The following is a 5,545-nucleotide window of genomic DNA, read 5'->3' as shown; positions in this document are numbered from 1 at the left end:
GCCGCACCAGGCGGCCTTCGCCGCGCTCACCGGGCCACTGCGGTAGCCGCTGCAGCTGCCATCCATCGTCACCACCGCCCAGCGCTGGCTGCAGTGACAGCCGCCGCTCTTGGCGGCCTCCGCCGCGCCCAGCGGTCCGCCGTAGCAGCCGCTGCCCGATGCGCCACCGCAGCAGCCGCTGCAGCTGCAGCAGCCACCGCCGGTCAACTCCGGCCCCGCATCGGCCGCATCGACGGGAGTCCCGCTTCACCAAGTCCTGTCCCCGCCATTGCCGTCACCGCTTCCGTCTTGGATCGCTACCTGCCACGTGTCGGCAACGGTGAGGCTGCAGGCTGCTGCGCGTGGCCTCCTAGTGCGTCGGCGTGTGTGGGAGATGCGTGGTCTGCAGCTGCCGCTCCTCCAAGTTGCCCTTCGCTGCGCAAAGGACCTCGATCTCATCCACTGCGTCGGGGATCTTGGGCATGCGGTTTCCCCTACAGGCAGCGGGCTAATACGTCCATTCTGCATCATGCTTTTATATCAATATTTATTGCATTATGGGATGTTATTACACGTTATGTCACAATACTTATGGCTATTCTCTCTTATTTTACAAGGTTTACCACGAAGAGGGGGAATGCCGGCAGCTGGTATTCTGGCTGGAAAAGGAGCAAACATTGGAAACCTATTCTGCATAGCTCCAAAAGTCCCGCAAATCCACGAAAGTCATTTTTGGATTTAATAATAATTATTAGGCAAAGAAAGTACCTGAGGGGGCCCACAACCTGGCCAGGAGGGTGGGGGACGCGCCCCCCTACAGGGCGCGCCCCTGTCTCCTGGGCCCCCTGATGGACCTCCGGTGCCCATCTTCTCCTATATGAGGTCTTTTGTCCTAGAAAAAATCATAAGGAAGCTCACGGGACGAAACTCCGCCGCCACGAGGCGGAACCAATCTAGGGCTCCGGCAGAGCTGTTCTGCCGGGGAAACTTGCCTCCGGGAGGGGGAAATCATCATCATCATCATCACCAACGATCCTCTCATTGGGAGGGGGTCAATCTCCATCAACATCTTCATCAGCACCATCTCCTCTCCAAACCCTAGTTCGTCTCTTGTATCCAATCTTGTATCAAGACCACAAATTGGTACCTGTGGGTTGCTAGTAGTGTTGACTACTCCTTGTAGTTGATGCTAATTGGTTTACTTGGTGTAAGATCATATGTTCATATCCTTAATGCATATTAATACCCCTCTAATTATGAACATGAATATGCTTTGTGAGTAGTTACGTTTGTTCCTGAGGACATGGGTGAAGTCTTGCTATTAGTAGTCATGTGAATTTGGTATTCATTCAATATTTTGATGAGATGTATGTTGTCTCTCCTCTAGTGGTGTTATGTGAACGTCGACTACATGACACTTCACCATTATTTGGGCCTAGGGGAAGGCATTGGTAAGTAATAAGTAGATGATGGGTTGCTAGAGTGATAAAAGCTTAAACCCTAGTTTATGTGTTGCTTCGTAAGGGGCTGATTTGGATCCATATGTTTCATGCTATGGTTAGGTTTACCTTAATACTTCTTTTGTAGTTGCGGATGCTTGCAATAGGGGATAATCATAAGTGGGATGCTTGTCCAAGTAAGGGCAGTACCCAAGCACCGGTCCACCCACATATCAAATTATCAAAGTACCGAACGCGAATCATATGAGCGTGTTGAAACTAGCTTGACGATAATTCCCATGTGTCCTCGGGAGCTCTTTTCTTATTATAAGAAATTCTCCAGGCTTGTCCTTTGCTACAAAAAGGATTGGGCCACCTTGCTGCACCTTATTTATTTTCATTGCTTGTTACCTATTACAATTTATCTTATCACAAAACTATCTATTACCTACAATTTCAGTGCTTGCAGAGAATACCTTACTGAAAACCGCTTGTCATTTCCTTCTGCTCCTTGTTGGGTTCGACACTCTTACTTATTGAAAGGACTACGATAGATCCCCTGTACTTGTGGGTCATCACGGGCATGCTGTTTTCCTCGCGGGCAGCAACCTTAAAGTCTGCAACATCGGCGGTTGGGGGGGCGCACCCCTCCTCGTCATTCTCCATCGCAAGCCCTCCACTCTTCCCTGTGCAGTGCAAACCAATGGCCGTCCGGCAGGGAGAAGGCATGGTGTCACCGACAACAGCGCATCGCGTAGCACCACTGCATTCCGCCACCGGCCGCCGCGAGGGCGCCTCTGCTGGTCACTCTTGCGACCACTTCCAGGTGGTCATACACATGCTCTCCTTTTGTCCAGGTGGTGTCCATGGGATCCAGGTGGCTATACACATGCACGTCCCACATGCGGATGGTGTCCACTTTTTGTTAAGGGTCCAAAATAAATCGTCCCAGTCCATTTTAGGTTGAGAATAATAAAACAAGCCGAGATGTAAAAGACTTTTTTTAGGTGTTAGGTTTGTGTTGCCTCGAGTCATGGTTATAAGTTGGTTAGGCTGCAGCTCGAGGACAAGCTGCATGTCCAGGTGGGGTGTAGTGTTAGAGTACATAATGGGCCTAATGGGACCATTAGTCTTAGGGTTAATTAGAGATAAGGGTCGCTTGCATAGGGGTCAAGTAAGCCTTGCTTGGGAGTCAAGTAAACCTCTCTATATAAAGAGAGGAGATGTATCAATCTAATCAAGCAAGAATTAAGAAGGAAATCCCTTCCCTCTTGCCCGGCCGTGGGCAAAAAGGCCCCCGGCCGGTCCTCTCGCGCCCTCCTTCTAGCAGCGCCATAAAAAATTGGTATCACGTAGCTCAGTTCCGATCATGTCTTCGCCGCCACGCACCCTGTCGCTTCCGCTCCCGACCGTCAGCACCGTGCCGCTAGCCATCTACACCGCGCCGCTGCCCTCCCCATCCACGCCGCTGGTCGCATCCTCTGGCGCCGCCATCGCCCAGATGCCGGCGCCCTCCACGGCACCACCGTCCTCCGCCTACACCCCGGAGGAGATCACCGAGGTCCTCAACAACCTCGTGACAACCGTCCAGGGGATCTGGCTGTACCTGCCAGCCCCTACGGGCCGCCGCCGCCCCTGCCGCCGACTGCCGCCATCGGGCCGCCGGCCCTGCCGTGGTACTCACCGCATCCAGGGGCCTCCGCGATGTTTGCTAGGACGCTGCAGCCCCAGCTGCAGCTGCCGCCGCTGCCTCGCAGTGGTCGGGGCCGGCTCCCGCCATGCCTCCAGCGCCCATTACCGCCCCCGCGCTGCCGCCGCACCAGGCGGCCTTCGCCGGGCACTGCAGTAGCCGTTGCAGCTGCCATCCATCGCCACCACCGCCCAGCCCTGGCTGCAATGGCAGCCGCCACTCTGGGAAGCCTTCGCCGCGCCCGACGCTCTGCTGCAGTAGCCGCCACATCTGCAGCAGCCACCGCCGGCCAGCTCTAGCCCCGCATCGACCGCACCGGCGGGAGTCCCGCTTCACCAAGTCCAGTCCCCGCCGTTGTCGTCACCACTTCCATCTGGATCGCTACTCGCCACGTGTCGGCAACGGTGGGGCTGCAGGCTGCTGCGCGCGGCCTCCTAGCGCGTCGACGTGTGCGGGAGATGCATGGTCTGTAGCTGCCGCTCCTCCAAGTTTCCCTTCGCTGCGCAAAGGACCTCGATCTCATCCGCTGCATCGGGGATCTTGGGCATGTGGTTTCCCCCATAGGCGGCGGGCATGCTGTTTTCCCCGCGGGCAGCGACCTCAAAGCCTACAACATCGGCGGTTGGGAGGGTGCACCCCTCCTCATCATTCTCCATCGCAAGCCCTCCACTCTTCCTTATGCGGTGCAAACCAACGGCCGTTCGGCAGGGAGAAGGCATGGTGTCACCAACAACAGCGCATCGTGTAGCACCACTGCATTCCGCCACCGGCCGCCGCGAGGGCTCCTTTGCTGGTCACTCTTGCGACCACTTCCACGTGGTCATACACATGCAGTCCTATTGTCCAGGTTGTGTCCATGGGATCCAGGTGGTTGTACACGTGCATGTCTGACGTGCGGATCCTGTCCACTTTTTGTTAAGGGTCCAAAATAAAGTGTCCCAGCCCATTTCAGGTTGAGAATAATAACACAAGCCGAGATGTAAAAGGTGAAGGAAATATGCCCTAGAGGAAATAATAAAGTTATTATTTATTTCCTTATATCATGATAAATGTTTATTATTCATGCTAGAATTGTATTAACCGGAAACATGATACATGTGTGAATACATAGACAAACTGAGCGTCACTAGTATGCCTCTACTTGACTAGCTCGTTTATCAAAGATGGTTATGTTTCCTAGCCATGGACAAAAGAGTTGTCATTTGATTAACGGGATCACATCATTGAGAGAATGATGTGATTGACTTGACCCATTCCGTTAGCTTAGCACTTGACCGTTTAGTATGTTCCTACTGCTTTCTTCATGACTTATACATGTTCCTGTGACTATGAGATTATGCAACTCCTGTTTACCGGAGGAACACTTTGTGTGCTACCAAATGTCACAACGTAACTGGGTGATTATAAAGGTGCTCTACAGGTGTCTCCGAAGGTACTTGTTGGGTTGGCGTATTTCGAGATTAGGATTTGTCACTCCGATTGTCGGAGAGGTATCTCTAGGCCCTCTCGGTAATGCACATCACTATAAGCCTAGCAAGCAATGTGAATAATGAGTTAGCTATGAAATGATGCATTGCATAATGAGTAAAGAGACTTGCCGGTAATGAGATTGAACTAGGTATTGAGATACCAACGATTGAATCTCGGGCAAGTAACATACCGATGACAAAGGGAACAACGTATGTTGTTATGCGGTTTGACCGATAAAGATCTTCGTAGAATATGTGGGAGCCAATATGAGCATCCAGGTTCCGCTATTGGTTATTGACCGGAAAAGTGTTTCGGTCATGTCTACATTGTTCTCGAACCCATAGGGTCCGCACGCTTAAAGTTAGATGATAGTTATATTATGAGTTTATATGTTTTGATGTACTGAAGGTAGTTCGGAGTCCTAGATGTGATTATGGACATGACGAGGAGTCTCGAAATGGTCGAGACATGAAGATTGATATATTGGACGACTATATTCGGACACCGGAATGGTTTCGGGATTATCGGATATATACCGGAGTACCGGGGGGTTACCAGAACCCCCCCGAAGGTTAATGGGCCTCATGGGCCCAAGTGGTGGAAGAGGAGAGGTGGCCAAGGGGCAGCCGCGCGCCCCTCCCCCCCCAAGTCCGAATTGGACAAGGAGGGGGGGGGTGGTGCCCCACCTTTCCTTTCCCCTCTCTCTCCTTCCCTCTCCTCTCCTACTCCAACAAGGAAGGGGGGGAGTCCTACTCCCGGTGGGAGGAGGACTCCTCCTGGCGCCCCTCCTGGCCGGCCGACCCCCTCCCCCTTGCTCCCTTATATACGGGGGCAGGGGGGCACCTCTAGACACAACAATTGATCAATGATCTCTTAGCCGTGTGCGGTGCCCCCTCCACCATAATCCACTTCGATAATATCGTAGCGGTGCTTAGGCGAAGCCCTGCGTCGGTAGAACATCATCATC

Source organism: Triticum dicoccoides, chromosome 4B, assembly GCF_002162155.2.
Source record: "Triticum dicoccoides isolate Atlit2015 ecotype Zavitan chromosome 4B, WEW_v2.0, whole genome shotgun sequence".
In the NCBI taxonomy this organism is placed as follows: Eukaryota; Viridiplantae; Streptophyta; class Magnoliopsida; order Poales; family Poaceae; genus Triticum; species Triticum dicoccoides.
The sequence above is the reverse complement of the archived record's forward strand: the minus strand, read 5'-3'. Positions refer to the sequence as shown.